Genomic DNA, 21,442 nt, shown 5'->3' on the forward strand with positions numbered 1-21,442 from the left:
GTGTCAACGAAGAGTAAACGGAAGGTAGCTGATGGAAATAACTATAACTATATCTACGATTTTCATTCGAGCAGTGCAAGCCTAGGAAAAGAATACTGGAGATGTGAGAAAAGAAGGCTATGTTCAGTGCGGATTCACACGGTATACGGAGTTAATTTGTAATTGGATAATTGGACGAAGTGACGTTGGACCAAAAGACGGGCGTACAAAAAGACGTTGGACCAAAAGACGTGGACGAAGTGTCGTTGGACGAAGTGACGTCGGACGAAAAGACGCGACACGCAACAGGAGTATCACGGGACTTGTGTGGGCACATGGGACTCCGAGGGTTCGAAGAGTGTTCCTGGAACGAGGCAGGGATTGGGGTGGGCTGGCGTTGCCCAACCTCTGTGGGTACTATTGGGCTGCCAACATAGCGATGGTGCGTAAGTGGGTAATGGACGAGGAAGGGGCAGCATGGAAGAGGATGGAGGCGGCGTCTTCTGTGGGCACGAGCTTGGAGGCGCTAGTAACGGCGCCTCCAATGATTGTATACCACAAGCCCGGTGGTGGCGGCTACCCTCAAAATTTGGGGGCAATGGAGACGGCACAGGGGAGAAATGGGGGGCTCGATGGAGGCCCCGATACGGGGGAACCATCGGTTTGTCCCAGGGAGCATTGATGGTGGATTTCTGGGCTGGCACAGGGCAGGGGTTAGGAGTTTGAGGGACCTGTTTGCGGAGGGGAGGCTCACGAGTTTGGGGGAGTTAGAGGGGAAGTTTGGGCTCCCCCCCGGGGAACATGTTTCGGTACATGCAGGTTAGGGCATTTGCCAGGCCGCAGATGGAGGGGTTCCCCTTGTTGCCCCCACGGGCGGTATGGGACAGGGTGCTCTCGGGGGTGTGGGTCGGAGGAGGGAGGACTTCGGACATATACCGGAGGATAATGCAGGAGGTAGATGAGGCCTCGGTGGAGGAACTGAAGGGTAAATGGGAAGAGGAGCTGGGTGAGGAGATTGAGGAGGGGACGTTGGCGGATGCCCTGGAGAGAGTGAATTCCTCCTCTTCCTGTGCGAGGCTTAGCCTCATACAGTTCAAGGTGCTGCATAGGGCCCACATGACTGGGTCGAGGATGAGCAGGTTTTTCGGGGGAGAGGACAGGTGTGCTAGGTGCTCGGGGAGCCCAGCGAACCACACCCATATGTTTTGGGCGTGCCCAGCGTTGGGGGAGTTTTGGAAGGGGGTAGCAAGGACGGCGTCGAGGGTGGTGAGATCCAGGGTCGAACCAGGCTGGGGACTCGCAATGTTTGGGGTTGCAGTGGAGCAGGGAGTGCAGGAGGCGATAGAGGCCGGTGTTCTGGCCTTCGCGTCCCTAGTAGCCCGGCGGAGGATCTTGCTCCAATGGAAGGATGCGAGGCCCCCAAGCGTGGAGGCCTGGATGTCTGATATGGCGGGGTTCATTAGATTGGAGAGGGTGAAATTTGCCCTGAGGGGATCAGTACAGGGGTTTTTCAGGCGGTGGCAGCATTTTCTGGACTTCCTGGCGGAACGGTAGGGAAATAGGCCGACAGCAGCAGCAACCTGGGAGGGGGGGGGGGTAAGGATTGGGGGAGGGAGAACTGTGCACATGGGTTTGTGGAGGGTGTTATCTCTTTCCCTTTCGTTGTCTGGGTGCTCTTTTGTTTTTTTTTGTTTTTTTTTTTTGTTTTTGTTCTTTCCTTTTGTTTGAAGTTGCTCTTGAAGCTGGGGGTGGTTTTGTTTGAAGTTGCTCTTGAAGCTGGGGGGGTATTGTTCATGGGGTGTTACCACGGTTGTTTGTTAATAGAGTTAAGATGTTTATATTTTGTATTTTGTAAAAATTTCAATAAAAATTATTTTTTTTTAAAAAATGTATATCATGAGATGCAGACAGGCAGTGATTGACACACAGGGTAACCAATGAATACACATGACACATAACAACCAATCACCAGACAGGACACCACCACTATAAAGCACACAGGGCATTAAGGCTCTCCCTCTCTCACAGGACACGGCTAGGGAGATAGTGACAGTGCACAGGCCAATGAACATCATCACCATGTGATAGAGAGCTAGTCTGGTCAAGCCAGTAGGAGGTTATCAGTTAGGTTAATAGAGTGTCAACCAACAGCAGATTATGTACAGCAATCAGCAGGTTCAATAAAACAGTGTTGGACCATCTCCTGTGTCGGAAGCCTGTTTCTCGTTTTACTGCATCCAGTTGCAGTTGATGTTCCACCAACACAGATAACACAAGATGGTACCAGGGAGGTATTAACTCTAATGAACCTACCTCGAGTGAATCTGCAATGACCAGCACGGAGCCATCCAGCGGCATGGAAAAGATCCAACCTCCTTCGCAACTACGGATCTCCGGCGACCTCGGCGCCAACTTTAAAGTCTTCAAACAGAAGTTCCTCCTATATATTGAGGCCTCCGACCTCGAGGCAGCATTGGATGCCCGAAAGATGTTCCTGTCGACTGAGGGGGATCACGCCATCCAAACATCTAAATAATTAGTACAAACATTATTGCCCATTTTCATCCCTTTAGGGTGATTACTAATGAGGCATATTGATCCTTTTTGTTTAATATAAGTTGGGAGGTTAATATATTGAGGATTTTTGTTAGAGTAATATTTAAGTTGGTGCTATCCTGAAAAGGTGTTTAGTGGATAGTCTGCAGATTTCCATAAGTTAATAAATTTATTTAAATGAATCTTGTACCTTCCTTTTTCACATGAATATGCTCCAGCACGGACCACTACAGAATGAGGGACGCTTTGATAGATGTACCATTGTGCTCTTTCTGAAGCATTAGAAGGGATAGTTAAGAAGGGAATACCTTCTCCTGAGTTAGTAGGGGTTGCAATGCATACCTAACAATTGAAAATGTTGACATTTTTAGCATATATCTTAGATGTGTAAAGGAATGACTTCTTATTCAGTTCTGGTGCAACATTTACAAAGCTAATCAAATAACTGAGAATGAATATTCTGGTAAATATTTTACAGATCTTAATATTTATACACGCGCTTCACATGTGATGCATGGATCCAACTTTTCTTTCCTTAGTATTGCTTAAAACATTGATATACTGATGTTAAAAAATTGATATCATGATTATATAATTCAGTAATAACCAATTAATAATAATAATTTCATGCATACAAACACAATGATTACACAGTAACATAACTGAAGTTTAGTATATGATTTAGTAATAAATTATTAATAATAATTCACTAATAAATGAGTAATAATGCAGTAAATAATAGTTCGACAGAAAATTTCCATTTTGATGTTATTGGCTAGTGGCGCATATGAATAAATATGAACCATGTGGATTGGTGGGGCACTATGGGTAGGCATGCATTAGCCAAAGTATCTGATTAGCAACATTAGTATGTAAATGATAAATCCAAATATGCAAAATAGGAAAAGTCCCTCAATTATGTTAATTTCTGTGCCACCCAACCAATTGGAAAGTCAACCCCAAAGAGTGTAATCATAGGGTTGGTCAAGTTTTTTTTTTTACTTTGTATTGGATGTGAATTGCCAAGTCTTTGACATCTTCTGGATTATAACAAAAGCCTGTTGAAAGGATTAATTTTCCAGCAGAAACAAAAAGGGGCGTAGATCTTGGAATGCTGCCATTCGCATATTTCTCAAACTTTAAAAAAAATATGTCACTCAGAAGGACTGGGAGTAAAAGTTGGATTGCTGCCAAATTCCCGTTATCAATTGTCTTAGAACAATGTGTTCTCTTTGAACATAGATTTGCTTTAAATAACAATTGTGTGTTTCTTTTTAAGAAAACAGATTCCACATTGTCTGAAGTTTTAATTTTCAAGCTAATTTTAAACATTTATTTTATAATATCAAACACAATAACTTATTGAATATATGACTGAACCAATCATGCGCTGAATGAACTTGGTTTTCTGCAGATAAATTTGTCGACACTGTTAAAGGAAGCATAGCTAACAGGATATGTTAATTTCTTAAAATTAATAAAGCAACATTCAAAATCATGACAGTTTTCTCAAGTTAACAGTTCTTGGCAACTTTTTAGCGATACGTGACTTGGGGCGTATCCCTGTAGTCAGGAGGCGGGCCTTCATCATAGGAGACCAGTTTGTAATCATGAAATCTGAAACTCGCAAAATGGCCATCTTCAACACGAGAACGGAATTTCATATCTCTTCTGGACAGATTTGTCGGTAACGGAGGAGGAGAGGCAGCGATTGACGTCCTTTTTTAGCAGTTGCAGTTCCGGACTGAAGTCTGGGTAGGATGAAGTTTAAAGCTGCAGACCGTTCTGGTTTTAAACCAATGACAAAATGGGTTTTTGATAGATCTTTTGAATGGTTTAAAACCCATGCTGTTGTCTTTATCACTTTATCTCCAAGCTGTTTGATGCTTAATGAGTTAAGTTGCATTACACTTTGTTTGCCACGAGGCTCGTTGCTCAACTGAATAGGCTTTTCTTGTTTCAAAATCTCACAGTCTATTAAAGCTGCAATGAGAGGCTTTTGGATCGGGGCCAGCAGCATTTTGTGGTCAGTCTCAGAGTAAGATAACGGTTTGTTCTGGGATAAAAGTGTCCTTGACAGATAATTCATTTGGCCAGACTCCCCCTGTGGAAATTCGATCAGTGTATTCATTCCTTTCATGTCAGTAGCAGCTTGCAATAATGTAGGATTTGGTTTAGATATCACTGGTACATCTTGGGCTTTAGTTAAAATAATTTTCAACTCTTCCCGTTGGTGGAGCTGTTTGCTTTGGAGAGTTCAGCTGATTTTTTAAAGACAGATTTGAAGGCTTTTGAGTTGTTAATTTGTCTGTCAGTAATTTGTTATCACATTTAATGGTGTCCATGTCACTTTCCAAAATACATTCTTCCTCAGGTAACTGGCAATTTTGACTTTTAAGACCATCATTTTCTGATATTAACTGTTGAAGTTTGGATTCTGAGTCAGTATTTTTATGTTGTAATTCACTAACTTGAAATGATTGTTGTTGAACTTTAAAGGTTTCATTTTCCAATAATGTTTTAATCTGATCACATTGTTCAAGTTTAGATTTTGCATCTCGTAATTCTTCAATAACTGCTGCTAGTTGGTCTTTAGTGGACTTAAGGTCATGATCGAATTTAGTTTTTGCGATTGTCTCTTGATGTTTTTGGAGCTGTGTCATTACTGCAAAAGACCATTTCATACGTTTTCCTCTATTTAAGCATGTGGTTGTTCCCCATGCCTTCTTGATATTATCAAGGGACCATTGTCCTTTGGGGATATTATATTTTGATTCAATTTTTCTTGCTACTTCAGACAGTCCAAATTGTCTACAAATCAAAGATCTAAGTTCACCCAATATATCGTCAATAGAGATATGTGGTACAGCGCGACCTCCCTTGGATCTGGGGCTGTTTAGCACAGGGCTAAATCACTAGTTTTGAAAGCAGACCAAGGCAGGCCAGCAGCACGGTTCAATTCCCGTACCAGCCTCCCCGAGCAGGTGCCAGAATGTGGCGACTAGGGGCTTTTCACAGTAACTTCATTTAAGGCTACTTGTGACAATAAGCGATTTTCATTTCGATTTCATGTTGTGGGAAGTAGTTCTCTCCCATTTGAAGGCCCTGAATCTATTTTAGGAGTCATGTCTGCCATAAACACAGCCTTACACCCATTTTTTGGTCGTCAACTATGTGTAATACCACGACTATTCTTTCAGTTCCGTTTTATTTTAGTTTCAACGACTGCCATCCGATTGAATCAGGCAGTCTGTCTGGTTGCACCGTATTTCGTAGTTGAACCGGTGATTCCCTGTTGGTAGAGAACCCGCGTACCCCCCGTCCGACACACGCAGCACCGACAGGTGACTCCGAGCGGTGTGTCCAGTGGGTCTTGGCAGCTTCGCCTGAGGAAGGAGCAGTGCTCCAAAACCTAGTGATTTGAAACAAACCTGTTGGACTTTAACCTGGTGTTGTAAGACTTCTTACTGTGCTCACCCCAGTCCAACGCCGGCATCTCTACATCGTTGCTGCACCATGACCTCTTATTTTGTGTAACAACCTTTGATGTGGCATCTTATCAAATGTCTTTTGGAAATCCAAGCCCACATCATATCTACAGGTTCTTCTTTATCTGTTTTGCTTATTATTTCCTCAAAGAACTCTAATAATTTAGTTAAACATGATTTCTTTTTCACAAAGCCATGTTGACTCTGCCTGATTGCAATAAGGTTTTCCAAATGCCCTGCTATCACCTACTTGGTAATACATTTTAGCATTTTCCCTATGACCGTAGGCTAACTGGTCTGTAGTTTCCTTCTTTCTGTCTCCTTTCTTTTTTGAATATTGTAGATGAGTTAAATTCAGCATTTTGCAATCTGATGGGGCTTTTCCAGAATCTAGGGAATGTTGTAAAATCAAAACCAATACATCTAATATCTCAACGGTCACTTCTTTTACGATCTTAGGATCCAGGCCATCAGGTCCTGAGCCCTTGTCAGCATTTAGTTCTAACAGTTTTCTCAGTACCCTTTCCCTGGTAATTGTAATTGTTTTAAGTTCCTTCTCATCCTTTCACCGCTTATTTTATAAGTATTTCTGGGATGTTGTTTGTGTCTACTGCAGTGAAGAGAGACACAAAATATCTGTTCAATGTGTCTGCCATTTCCTTGTTTTTCATTGTTAATTCTCCAGACTCACTGTAGATATTCTTTTCCTTTGTAAATTCAAAAAGTAACTCTATTTTTTATAAGTCTAAATAGCTTTCTCTCATTCTCTAATTTCTCCCTTTTTTTTTTATCATTCTCTGCTGTTTTTCAAATTCTGTGTAGTCTTCTGAACGACCAAGGATCTTTCCAGAATTGTACACTTTTTCTTTCAATTCCACCTTTAACCTCCTTTTTTAGCCACCTGTGGTTCATCCTTATCTTAGAGTTTTTCTTTATCACTGGAAAGTATCTTTGCTGAGTGTTGTGAAATACTTACTGAAATGTCTGCCACTGAATCCCTACTGACCAACACTTTAATCTATTTTCCAGTTCACTTTAGCCAGCCCCGCCTTCATACCATTGTAATTGCCTTTATTTAAATTTAAATTATGCGTCTTAGTCCCACGTTTCTCACACTCAAACTGAATGCAAACGTCAGTCATGTTATGATCACTGCTACCTTTGCAATGAGGTCATTAATTAACCCTGTCACATCACACGTTACCAAGTTTAGAATAACCTGCTCTCTGGTTAATTGTCGAACATGTTGTTCTAAGAAATTATCCCAAAAACAGAGCCCAGGAGATGGGTGTGTACACAGTGCTAATCATCAGGGCGCATGCCTTTGGGGGGGGGGGGGTTCCCAGGCTCAAGCAGCACCGCTCTCTCTCTCAAATGGCATCCTCACGCTCCAATGAGCTCATACACAAGCATGTGGTGGGCACTATGCTCTGGGACATAGTTCTGTAGCGGTCATTAGAACGAGAACCTGCGCCCATGTGGCTATTTGTTTTGCCAGCCATTGTGCATTCTGGGTAAAACCGTCCACCCCTGGCTACACGCGTGTCCTCCAGCACATGCACTGAAGGGCTTCAGGAGTCAAGCTGGGGAGTCCAGGAGGTGCGACAGTTGCAGCGAGGCCCAGGGCAGTTGGAGTGTTAGATGAGGATGAGGAGAATCATTTCTTACCACTTTCACAGTTGTCCCAAACTCCTCCTAAGCAATAATAATCTTCAAACCTCCTGGGCCTAAGGTGCTGGTTGTGAAAGACCGTGGCGGGACAAAGACTAGTCAGATTTAGAAAGAGTCAGAGATTGGAGCTGATACAGTTCAACATAGAAAAATCACAGAATCCCCGCCGCAGAAGTAGACCACTTGGCCCATCGTGTCTGCACCAGCTTTCCAAATGAGCATCATATTTTAGTGCCATTCCCTGCTGACTTTTCCTTGTACCTCTACATTTGCTATTTTCAAATAATTATTTAATTACCTCTTGAATGTCTCAAATGAACCTGCCTTCATCACACTTCCATGCAATGCATCCCAGACCCGAACTTGTGAAAAAGTTTTTTCTCACATCACATTTGGTTTTTCTGCAAATCACTTGAAATCAATGCCCTCTCGTTCTTGATCCTTTTACAGCTGGAACAGTTTTCCCCTATATACTCTGTCTAGCCCCCTCATGATTTTGAACATCTCTATTAAATCTCTTTTCAGTCTTCTTCTCTCCAAGGAGGATAATCCCAACCTCTCCAATCTATCCTCATATTGAAATTCCTCATCCCTGGAACCAGGGGTGAATTTACAATGAAACACACCGTGCCGAGTCACAGGGCCCTGAAATAACAGGTGGCCCCAAATTGATGAGCGAGTTTCTCACAGCCAACCAGGGACAGAACTGCTTTGAAATCCCTTCAGAACTTACACATCAGTCACTCTACTGAGCCAATCACCGAGAAAAGGGCAGCTCTTTTCTGTCACAATCATCGGTCGGAACCACATGACCCATGTGACATGTGATGCTGTGCCGCTGCGCAGTGAGGAACGGCAGAATGGAATCAGGGAAGATCCAGCCCATGGTGGCTGATGGGAGTTGTAGTTCTTTTGTGCACAGCAGCAGTTGGCGGCCAATGTTCCGGAGTTTGAATTTGAGAAGGAGCGAGCCCCAACAGTTGTTATGTGGACGAGGCTGGAATTGCAGGTGTGCACCTGTAAATCCGAACCCCGGTCAGTGAGAATCAGGATTGTAACTGTTTAGTCCCCTCATCCCCTCTCCCTCAACCCTTCTCCTCTCTCCCTCACCCCACTCCCCCTCCAACACACCAACCTGATCCCCCTCTCTGACACCGCTCCTGCTCCCTCACTCCTTCTCTAACTCACTAAACCCCCCTCCCTCACCCCCACCCCGCCTGCCTCACCCCATCCCTCATTCACCCACCCTCTCTCACCTCCCCATCCCCATCTCCCTCACCCCCAACCACCCCCATGCCTCTCCCCACTCCTGCCCCTCCTCCTTGATTCCCTATTCTCCCTATTCCGCCCTCCTTCACCCGGACTCTTTAGGCTTCCCAACCTAAAGTGAGGCCACATCCTAAGTGAGACATAAGGCAGGATCCTCCGTCAGCTGACGCAGGAATTGGGAAATGCGATTGGGTGGAAAATCGCGTATCAGCTGAAAATCGAGGTCGGTGCCAGGCGACCGACGGAATGCCATGCTCCGGTGCCTCGACAGCAGCATGAATGCATTCTACGCTGCATGTAGAGTGAACGCTGTTGGCACATCATTAACGTGCCTATATCGGTATTCTATGAGGCTTCCGCAATGCTCCGCCTCCGCCTTGAGGAATTATCGATAGCGAGATTTATTTGTGGTTTTAAATATCGGAAAAGAGGAGCAGTGGCTGCTGAAGGAGTGAACGGAGGCGGGTCATGTTCCCAAAGGTGTGACTATGGGTTGCGGGTCCTGCCTTTGGCATGGCTGGCTGGGGGGGGGGGGGGGGGGAGGGTGGGGCGTCTGCCAGGGGGGGGAGTAGTGAGGGGTGACCAGGGGATCGGCTGTGGCATCAGGGTGATCGCCAGGACTGGGGTGTCCAGCCATGGACTGCCAATGCCGCTGCCTGCGAAGTAGCCACCTTGCTGCACACCCCACTGACCCCCAACTGGGTGCCCAGGGCGTCATGAGGCTCACCCAAGAGCAACGTCCACGGTAGTCCCTATAGGAGGCCGCAAGATGGGGCTGCAGAGCATACCACTGGCATAGATAGCGGCAGCTACCAGTACCCTTGCCGGCAGGGACGGGTGCCGGGACTAGAGGCCCCCATGGTGCCGGGCACCGACGGGGCCAGGGGTGCGGTATGGAGGGAAGAGTGCCAGGGGGATTGGCTGGGGGAGGATATGGGGATGGAGAGGAGGGAAGGGGAGAATGGGACATGCAGGGGTAGGGACTGCAGTGCAGGCCGGGGCCACGGTGTAGTCCACTGGACCTGGTTGGGGATGGGGTGTACGTACCATGCTAACATGTCTGCCTTTAACCTCCTGCAGACAATGGATTTCGGAAACCAACCAGGAATGGTTGCCATCATCATAGCTGCTGCAGCCCTGGGAGGTGCACTGAGGCTGTATGAGCAGGAGGTGCTTGGGAAAGACCCTGCAGCAGCGGAGCCTGCTCCAGAGGAACAGGAGCGAGCTGATGAGGATGGAGAGTTGGGTGCCCAAAAGGCGAGGAGGAGGTGGGAAGGAAGCACCGCATTAGGCCTTGTGTGCACTGGCAATTCGAGGACCTGTTAGACCAGGCATGTCGTCGAACACTCCGGCTGAGCAGAATGCTTTAGATATTGACTCTTTGAATGTAAGTGCATAAATTACTTTTGCTTGGTTTGAGGAACTGAAGAATCATCAGTTTGCTGGATCTCATAACATTTAACCTTTAATGCCGCAGAAAATCAGAGCGGTACTATGCGAGTCATTAATTTAGCTGACTACAAGATCTTTGAGATCTGGACTAGTTCAAGAGGATGACAAAGGGAGTACTTCAAAGTCACCCTGAATGCTTACCTCAAGAAATGCTATGGTGTGGAGATGCCAGCGTTGGACTGGGGTGAGCACAGTAAGGAGTCTTACAACACCACGTTAAAGTCCAACAGGTCTGTTTTGAATCACTAGCTTTCGGAGCACAGCTCCTTCCTCAGGTGAATGATTTACCTGATGAAGGAGCTGCACTCCGAAAGCTAGTGATTCAAAAAAAAAACCTGTTGGACTTTAACCTGGTGTTGTAAGATTCTTATTGTGCTCAAGAAATGCACCATTGACATCAAAGCCTGGGAGACTGTAATTTTCTTCGAGCTCTTGCACGGCAATATTTTGCACTACATCACTGGTGTTTGTGGTTGGGGTAGGGGGACGCGTAGGGAGAGCTAGTGTGAAATGAGGGGGGTGGGAATAGAGAGTGTGTGTGAGGGGTGGGGTGAAGAGAGAGTGTTTGCAAGAAGTGGCAAGGATGCAGAGTGTGTGCGAGGGGTTGGGGGAAAGAGAGTGTATGAGAGGGATAGACTTCAGCCTTCCAATCCCAGGGTAGGGGGCGGCGGAAAATGAAGCTGAGCACATGGCCCGTGAACTATAAATCTGCCTTTGCCTGGGACCATTCTTATAAACCTCTTCCGCGCTGTCTCCAATGTGATCACATCCTTCCTGTGGTGCCTAGAACTATACACAATATTCCAGCTGAGGTCTAACTAGTATCTTGCATAATGATTTCCCTCTGTTCCCATTTCTTTGGTTTTATAATTTTTGGTCCGTGGACTCATAATCGGAATGCGCCCTTAAGCAGTGGACTTAAGCTGAGACATCCTCTGCCTCCTCCTCCATTTCCAAAATCCTATCCATACACTGGGCCAGGCAAGGAGGGAAAACCCAGGCTGAAAGGCAATTAGCTTCCACTCCCGTTTTCATATGAATTCCGCTGAGGTCAGCTCAGAGTGTGCGTTGCCAGAGGTGAACGCAAAGTTGGTGTTAGTTAAAACCAACTTCTTAACTCAGCTCTGGTCTCCTCCTTCTTCTCTGGCGACCAGGATTTTGGGCTTTGAATGTCTCTCTTAGGTCTACTTCTTACATGAAAAGGCAAAAAAGGTTTTATTAGTTTGCACTTTTTCGTGGTAATTTTGATTAATTACTCATTTTTTCAATGATCAATTTATTATTTTAGCATTGTTTATTTTGCTCAGCAAGTTGTTTATGTCTTCTTCATAATTTGATTTTTTATTTTTAAAACTAAATTTAGAGCACCCAATTATTTTTTTTTCCAATTAAGGGGCAATTTAGCATGGCCAATCCACCTAACCTGTACATCTTTGGGTTGTGGTGGTGACACCCATGCAAACACAGAGAGAATGGGCAAACTCCACATGGACAGTGACCCAGAGCCAGGATTTGAACCCAGGTCCTCAGCGCCGTAGTCCCAGTGCTAACCATTGCGCCAAGTGCTGCCCCCAATTTGGCTTTTTTAAAACAAATTCATATTTGATGTTGTGCCAAACTAGATCTCAGGTGGTTGTTCAATTTCTTTTTTTTAAATATATTTTATTCCAAACATTATCAAATTCTTCCACACAAAGACTTAACTATATCATACGGTTTGTTGTTTTTATGTGAACAAAGTAACAGCAACAACCCTAAATCCCTTATCCCCCCTCAGCCCCACTATCCCCTTCTCTTATACCCTCCCCTCCTAACCTTCCTGCCCCACTACCCTAACTTCTGGCCACAAGCAGGTCCTTAAAGAAAGTGATAAATGGTATCCATCTGGAATAGAACCTTTCCTCCGACCCTCTCAGAGTATATTTAATCTTTTCCAATCGCAGGAATTCTGCCAGGTCACTCAACCATAGAGTTATCATATAATTTACAGTGCAGAAGGAGGCCATTGGGCCCATCGAGTCTGCTCCGGCCCTTGGGAAGAGTATCCTACTTAAGCCCAGGCGTCCACCCTATTCCCGTAACCCAGTAACCTGACCTAACCTTTTGGACACTAAGGGCAATTTAGCATGGCCAGTACACCTAACCTGCACATCTTTAGACTGTGGGAGAAAACCGGAGCACCCAGAGGAAACCCACACAAATACGGAGAGAAAGTCGAAGCACGGTAGCACAAGTAGATAGCACTGTGGCTTCACAGCGCCTGGGTCCCAGGTTTGATTCCTTGCTGGGTCACTGTCTGTGCAGTGTCTGCACGTCCTCCCCGTGTATGCGTGGGTTTGCTCCAGTTTCCTCCCACAGTCCAAAGATGTGCAGGTTAGGTGGACTGGCCCTGATAAATTGCCCTTAGTGACCAAAAAGGTTGGGAGCGGTTATTGGGTTATAGGGATAGGGTGGAAGTGTGAGCTTAAGTGGGTCGGTGCAGACTCAATGTGCCGACTGGCATCCTTCTGCACTGTATGTTCTATGTCCACATAATAGACAGTCACCTGAGGCCGGAATTGAACCTGGGACCCTGGAGCTGTGAGGCAGCTGTGCTAACCACTGTGCCACCATGCTGAGGCCCTGGGTGGCACTACCAACCTCTATCCAAGCAGGATTCACCGAGCCACCAAGGAGGCAAAGTCCAAGACGTCAGCCTTCCCTCCCCCCAAGGAGCTCCAGGGAGGCCGATACCCCAAAGATCGTCACCAGTCGACATGGTTCTAGTTTGACCCCAACAATCTCCGACATGATCTCAAAATATGAGACCCAGAACCCAACTAACTTGGGGCAGGACCAGAACATATGGAGTGATTCGCAGGCCCCGCTAAACAATGTTCATACCTGTCCTCCACCTCGGGGGGAAAACCTATCCATTTGCATCTTAGTTAAGTGCACTTTAGGTACTACCTTAAATTGTATCAGGCACAACTAGAGCAGGAGGAGATAAAGATCGTTCTATGCAGGATCTCACTCCACACCCCTCCCTCTAGCCCTTGGCCCAGCTCTAATTCCTACTTCCCCATCACCTCTTCTGCTGATGGTTTCCCCGTCTCCATATCTTCCCTTGTCCCATCGCATCCTGTGATAGCATCCTATCAGTGTGGGTCTCAGCAACTGGGGAAATGAGAACAACTCTTTATGAATAAAGTTCCCACCTGTAAATGCACTTGCTCTCCCGAGTTGAAATTTCTCCCCCATCTCCTCTAGGTTCGCAAATCTACCTTGCACAAATAAATTCCTGAACCTCTTCTTCTCCATATCCTGTACATTGCGTCCAGCCTTGACGGTGTAAACCTATGATTATCACAGATTGGTGACAGTAAAGACATGTCCCCCAGTCCAAAATGTTGTCTAAACTGGTTTAAAATACTTAAAGACGCCGCTACCACCGGGCTCATCGATAGTTTGGCTAGGGAGAATGGAAGAGGGGCCGTAATCAGTACCCTTAGACACGACCCTACGCAAGAGTGCTCCTCCATCCAACCCCACCCCGCACCAGGCTCCTCAAACTATCTTCGCACTTTTCCAATGCTCGCCGCCCAGTTATAGAGCATCAGGTTTGGTAGCGCCAACCCACATGACTGTTGCCCTCTCTGCAGGAAAGCTCTTCTAATCAAAGGAGTCTTTCCCACCCCAATAAAGGCAGAGATTAGACTATCAACCCTAGAGAAAAACGATTTAGGAAAGAAGATCGAAGACTCTGGATCACGAATAAAAACCTCGGTAAAATGTTCATTTTGACCGTGTGTCCTCTACCAGTCAAGGCAAGTGGGAACGCATCCCACCTCCTCAGGTCCCCCTTCACCTCTTCCACCAAACTGTTTAAGTTCAGCTTATGCAACAGATTCCAATAATGAGCCACCTCAATCCCTAAATATCTAAACAGCTTGAAAGGCAGCCTCCCCAGATCTGTTCTCTTCCCCAGGGAATTTATTGGGAACATCTCGTCCTTGTTCATATTCATTCTACATCCTGAAAAGGATCCAAATTTTTTCAACAGTTCCACAATTTCTCCCATACCTGTGAAAGGATCAAAACATACAATCATCCGCATAAAGGGATACTCGATGTTCCTCACTCTCCCCTCAATACCTTTCCATTTCCCGATGATCTAAGCGCAAGGCCAATGGTTAAATCGCTAGCGCTAGCAAATAATAGTGGAGACAGAGGGCATCCATGTCTCATGCCCCTGTTTAGTTGGAAATATCCTGAGCTCACAACATTGGTCCAGACACTAGCCGTGGGGTATTGTATAGCAGTTCCACTCAGGAAATAAAAGTAGGACCAAACCCAAATCGCCCCAAGACCTCGAGGAGGTAGCTGCACTCCACATCTATGGAGATGATTACCTACGGCACCTGCTCCACAGAGGGTGACATGGCCACATTCAAAAGCCTCCTGTTGTTGGACGACAACTGTCGGCCCCTGACAAATCCTGGGTCTGGTCCCCAGAGATCACTTCTGGTAAGCACCCCTCCAAATGTTTCGCCAGAACCTTAGCTAGTATTTTTGCGTCAGTGTTTGCCGGTACATGAATTGAACCCGCGCTGCTGGCATTGTTCTGCATTACAAGCCAGCGGTTTAGCCCACTGTGCTAAACCAGCCTCTATAACAGCCCGTGTAATAATTCTGGTGAAGTTCCAGTGTATGAGGAGATGCAGGTCCAAGGAAATTAGTATTTCATTAAAATGAAAGAAGTGGATCTTGCCTGCACATGTTGGCATTAACAGGTAATCTAAACAGACCAATCAGAAAATCAATTTTCCTCTCTTGCCAAATGAGCAGTGCACGGTGATGTGACCATTAATTTACTCGAGACACGATAGGAAGTAAACTGTGGTTTCAATAGACTTACAACTGAGCCTGCCTGCGACCAGAAGAACTGAGGGCAGACTCACAAGGCTGCAGCAGTTTGTACTTCTGGTTGTGGGAGGGGCTATGGGCGGAGCCGAGGGTGGAGCCCTGTACAAGCTCCTCATCTCCCCCTGTGGGCAGAGCCGCGCAATGGCTCACAGACAGAGCCCACAAGGACACAATGCTATACAGTGTGAACGCAATATTATAGTGTGAATTACATGATGTACATTCACCACATTCACCCCCTGTAAAAAAATCAAGTCCGGCGGGGGTGACGGGTCTACAGGTTAAGCCGGTCCGGTGGCCGAGTCGTCCATTGCAATTGACGGAGCACCGGGGTTGTAGCCTCTTCAGGTAGCTGGGTGGTGACGGACGGTGTGGATCTCAGTGTGGACTCCGGGAGTGGTTCGGTCCGAGCTTCGTTCCTGACCGGTGCGACGGGCAAAGGGGGGCATAGGGAACCTATACGCGTGGGGGCACTGGGCGTGGGGGGGCGGGTGGGGTGTAGTGTGAGGGATACCTCAGCGGTGGTGGTGGTAGTGGTGGATCCTGCAGGTGCCAGGTCCCGGAGGGAAACGGTGTCCTGACGGCCGTCGGGATGTTCAATAAAGGCGTAGTGTGGGTTTGAGTGTAGCAGTAGTACCCTTTCTACTAGTCGATCCGTTTTATGTGTCCGGATGTGCTTCCGGAGGAGAACTGGGCCCGGTGTCCTCAACCAAGATGGGAGCGAAGCCCCGTGGTAGTGCCCCTAGGGAAAACAAATAATCGCTCGTGAGGGGTCTGGTTAGTGGCAGTGCACAGGAGGGACCTAATTGCATGGAGCACATAGGGGAGGACCTCCTGCCAGTGGGAGGTCGGGAGATTCCTGGACCGTAGGGTCAGTAGGACGGTCTTCCAGACCGTCGCGTTCTCCCTCTCCACCTGCCCATTCCCCCTGGGGTTGTAGCTGGTAGTCCTGCTCGAGGCGATGCCCTTGTCGAGCAGGTACTGACGCAGCTCGTCGCTCATGAAGGACGAACCCCTGTCGCTGTGTACGTAGCTGGGAAAGCCGAACAGGGTGAAGACACCGTGCAGGGCTCTGATGACTGTGTGGGAGGTCATATCGGGACACGGGATAGCAAAGGTGAAGCGAGAGAATTCGTCTATGACGTTGAGGAAGTACACATTTCGATTGGTCGAGGGGCGTGGCCGTTTGAAATTGATGCTCAGGCGTTCAAAGGGCCGGGAAGCTTTTACCAGATGGGCCTTGTCTGGTCTATAGAAGTGCGTTTTGCACTCCGCACAGATCGGGCAATCCCTGGTGATGGCTTTTACATCCTCGATGGAGAAAGGCAGATTTCGGGCTTTGACGTAGTGGATAGCCTTTAAGTGGTCGTCTTGCGTGCTGGCGCATGTGCTACGGGACAGGGCATCTGGGGGCTCGTTGAGCTTCCCCGGTCTATATATGATGTCATAATTATAGGTGGAGAGTTCGATCCTCCACCTCAAGATTTTATCGTTTTTAATTTTTCCCCATTTGCGAGTTGTCGAACCTGAAGGCAACCGATCTCTGGTCGGTGATGAGGGTAAACCTCCTACCTGCGAGGTAGTGCCTCCCGTGCCGTACGGCTTCCACAATGGCTTGAGCTTCTTTTTCGACTGAGGAGTGTCGAAGTTCCTAAGCGGAGAGGGTTCGGGAGAAGAAAGCTACTGGTCTCCCTGCCTGATTCAGAGTGGCGGTGAGAGCAAACCATCTTCTAAACATAACTTTATTTATGTGTTTACTAATTCGTTTCCAAGTTTCCGGCTGGGCCTTAAACTTTGCAATAATGCCCCGAACAAAACCACATGCTACCCCCTTTATCCCTTCAGTGACTTGACACAATTCATTGGCCTTTATTTAGATCGCAAGTACATAACTTAGTTCTACTTTTACTTCCAGTGATATTGAATTCTGAACACTATGGCATCGCAAAGCGCTGAAAAAGTTTGCAGGCAGGGGCTATACAAGTGACCAGTTTCAATAATGTAATTGCAGAAATGTTCTTGGAACAAGTGCTGTTGAGGTAGGAAGCATGTATTTGAATACAAGGAAATCCAGTTCACAGTCAATCTGCATATAATCTATAGTAGGAGACAGAATTGAATATGAATGTACAATGCATCCATCGTTCACCAGGCCTGCATTGTTCACCTCCAATCTTATAGTACATTACAAGTTTTGCATATAACAGATACTTTATGCATGCACTACCTCAATTTTCTGCAACTTATTAACCATCACACTTGTGAATTTTTAGAATGTCCTCAGTTTCAATGTGAGCAACACCTCAAGAGGGCGGTTAGCAAATATCAGAAGCCTTACTTCCAGTGCAAATTTCCCATTTGACACACTTAATTCTAATGACATTACACTTTTTGCATCACAATTTTACTTTCATGTCTTTATTGTAACACACGGGTGATTAGCTTAAAGTAAGTTAGTAGCAAATTAGAACTGAAGAGGAATGGGCAGAACAATAGGGAGAAAAGTTGTTTGACAATTAACAATGGGAAATTGCAACCATACATCAACATCCTGAACCTGATTTGTGTATTACATGATTTATCACTCCAATTGTTATAACCTTACAAATTCTACAATTTCCACTAAGTAAAATTTGTACCAGAAGCAAGACTTTTAATATGTTGCCAACAATTTTCGATGACAGCAATACGTCTTGAATACAGTGCATTTTATGCAAATGTTTCTTAAACGTACCCTATCATACTTTATTGATCATATCATTATTATAAAATAAAGTACCTTCCAACTCAAAAATGGAGATCAGTTCATAATTTCTGTTAAGTTAGTATTCCTTATAAATTATATATGGCATAATCCATTACTGGATATATTGGTTTACCTGGATGTGGAAGGAGCTTGGACTTATGAGGACCCACAGTGTTCGTGTAATCAGATAGAAATTGGACAAAAATTAGAAAGAAAAATAAGATTGTGCCATTGAGGGTTCTGGCCATTATCTAAGAACATAAGAAATAGAAGCGACAGTAGGCTCTATTTGAATGCACATAGCATACATAACAATATGGATGAATTGTCAACTCAAATAGAAATAAATAGGTATGACCCAATAGCTACGACAGAAAAATGGTTGCAAGGTGACCAACAATGACGCCTGGATATTCAAGGGTTTTGACATTTTTTAAGAATAGGAAGCTAGGAAAAGGTAGAGGGATAGCTCTGTTAATTAAAGTTTATATTAGTGAAAGAGGATCTTAGTTCTGAAGATCAAGGTATAGAATCAGTTTGGGTAGAGGTAAGAAACTACAATGAAAGTAAGACTGATGGGACTTCACATGCATAAGATTTTTCCACCTTGTTTGAAAATGGGATCATGTAAGTCTGTTCCAAATCTAGTTGTGCCTCCTCAGTGTTCATTGACTCACTGCTAATTATTGTCAGTGCTTTGCTTATCTCTCTCAACACTGTAGGCCAGGATTTTCTGTGAAATTTAGCGACCCAGCAAAACATCCATTGATTTTTGGCAGGAATTTCCGGTCCGGATAATGGCAGCCTACATTGCTGTTTTAAGCCCTTTCTGCTTGATGAAGACTTCCTTCTTATTAATATTAATGTCTTGATTTATGCATGGTAGGTGTCATGTGAGAGTACCTTTAAAAAATGGATGTTTATAAATGGGTGTGTATATAAATATCTGTAGTGAGAGTACCTTTAAGAAATGGGTGAATATTACTGCAGTGATGTCAAAGAGTGGGTGGAGCTGAGCTGTCTGTCAGCTTTTCACTTTCATTTTCGGCTGTTTGCTGCAGGGTGTATTTTAGTTTTGTTTTCAGTGTTGGAGCTGAATCCAGACAAAGCAGGTGTACTGTTGATCTCTCTGCCATGAAAAGACTATCTCTTGATCATTTGGTGAATTCAGAATTATAAATGTTTTCAGTAGTGAATGTAACCCTAATGTGCTTCTGTTAAAAGGTGTTTCTTTTGTCTTCTGGATGTTGTTTGGGAAGATATTAAGGATCACTTAGTGTTGTTTTCTTTGGGGGTTGTATTTGAATTAATGGTTGTTAAGATGTTCACTGTATGTTTTAAAAAGGTTAACTTGAGTTCATAGAATAAACATTGTTTTTCTTAAAAAAATACTTTTAAATTTCTGCTGTACCACACCTGTAGAGTGGGCCGTGTGCTCCCCATACCACAATCTATTAAAAGTTGTGGGTCAGGTGAACGCCATGATACACTTTGGGGTTCTCTAAATCCTGGCCCATGACATAGGTAACAACTCTGAACCCAGGTTCCACTCAAATCCGGTTGAAAGCACACTGCAGTTTATCTAATGCTGCAAAACTAAGATATGACCCTCACTAAAGCTGTTGCAATCATGAATGTGGAAGTGAAAATGTTCACATATAAATTTATATACATTATTAAATGCTATTGATGTGATTAATCCAGATTATTATCTCAAAATGTACAAAAATGTACAAAGAATTAGGACAAGAGGACAGAACTAGAGTTCGGTGACAAGTAAATTCAGAACAACTATTAGGAAAATAATGTCCTCTCAAAGGTTAGCTTTTAAAAAAAATAATTTTTATTGAAATTTTTACAAAATACAAAATATAAACATCTTAACTCTATTAACATACAACCGCGGTAACACCCCATGAGCAATACCCCCCAGCTTCAAGAGCAACTTCAAACAAAAGGAAAGAACAAAAACAAAGAAAAAGAAAAAAACAAAAGAGAGAGAGATAGCACCCTCCACGAACCCATGTGCACAGTTCTCCCCCCCCCCCCCCCCCCCCCCCCTCCGGGTTGCTGCTGCTATCGGCCTATTTCCCTACCTTTCCGCCAGGAAGTCCAGAAAAGGCTGCCACCGCCTGAAAAACCCTTGTACTGATCCCCTCAGGGCAAATTTCACCCTCTCCAATTTAATGAACCCCGCCATATCAGAGATCCAGGCCTCCATGCTTGGGGGCCTTGCATCCTTCCATTGGAGCAAGATCCTCCGCCGGGCTACTAGGGACGCAAAGGCCAGAACACCGGCCTCTATCGCCTCCTGCACTCCCGGCTCCACTGCAACCGCAAAAATTGCGAGTCCCCAGCCTGGCTCGACCCTGGATCCCACCACCCTCGACACCGTCCTTGCTACCCCCTTCCAAAACTCCCCCAATGCTGGGCACGCCCAAAACATATGGGCGTGGTTTGCTGGGCTCTCCGAGCACCTAGCACACCTGTCCTCTCCCCCGAAAAATCTGCTCATCCTCGACCCAGTCATGTGGGCCCTATGCAGCACCTTGAACTGTATGAGGCTAAGCCTCGCACAGGAAGAGGAGGAATTCACTCTCTCCAGGGCATCCGCCCACGTCCCCTCCTCAATCCCCTCACCCAGCTCCTCTTCCCATTTACCCTTCAGTGCCTCCACCGAGGCCTCGTCTACCTCCTGCATTACCCGGTATATGTCCGAAATCCTCCCTCCTCCGACCCACACCCCCGAGAGCACCCTGTCCCGTACCCCACGTGGGGGCAACAAGGGGAACCCCTCCATCTGCTGCCTGGCAAACGCCCTAAACTGCATGTACCGAAACATGTTCCCCGGGGGGAGCCCAAACCTCCCCTCTAACTCCCCCAAGCTCGCGAACCTCCCCTCCAGAAACAGGTCCCTCAACCTCCTAACCCCTGCCCTGTGCCAGCCCAGAAATCCACCATCAATGCTCCCTGGGACGAACCGATGGTTCCCCCGTATCGGAGCCTCCATCGAGCCCCCCATTTCTCCCCTGTGCCGTCTCCATTGCCCCCATATTTTGAGGGTAGCCGCCCCCACCGGGCTCGTGGTATACCTCGTTGGAGGGAGCGGCAACGGCGCCGTTACTAGCGCCTCCAGGCTCGTGCCCACACAAGACGCCGCCTCCATCCTCTTCCACGCTGCCCCTTCCTCGTCCATTACCCACTTACGCACCATCGCTGCGTTGGCCGCCCAGTAGTACCGACAGAGGTTGGGCAACGCCAGCCCCCCCATCCCTGCCTCGTTCCAGGAACACTCTTCGAACCCTGGAGTCCCATGCGCCCACACAAATCCAGTGATACTACTGTTGACCCTCCTAAAAAAGGCCTTCGGGATAAG

The sequence above is a fragment of the Scyliorhinus canicula genome, chromosome 14 (genome assembly GCF_902713615.1).
Source record: "Scyliorhinus canicula chromosome 14, sScyCan1.1, whole genome shotgun sequence".
Taxonomy (NCBI): Eukaryota; Metazoa; Chordata; class Chondrichthyes; order Carcharhiniformes; family Scyliorhinidae; genus Scyliorhinus; species Scyliorhinus canicula.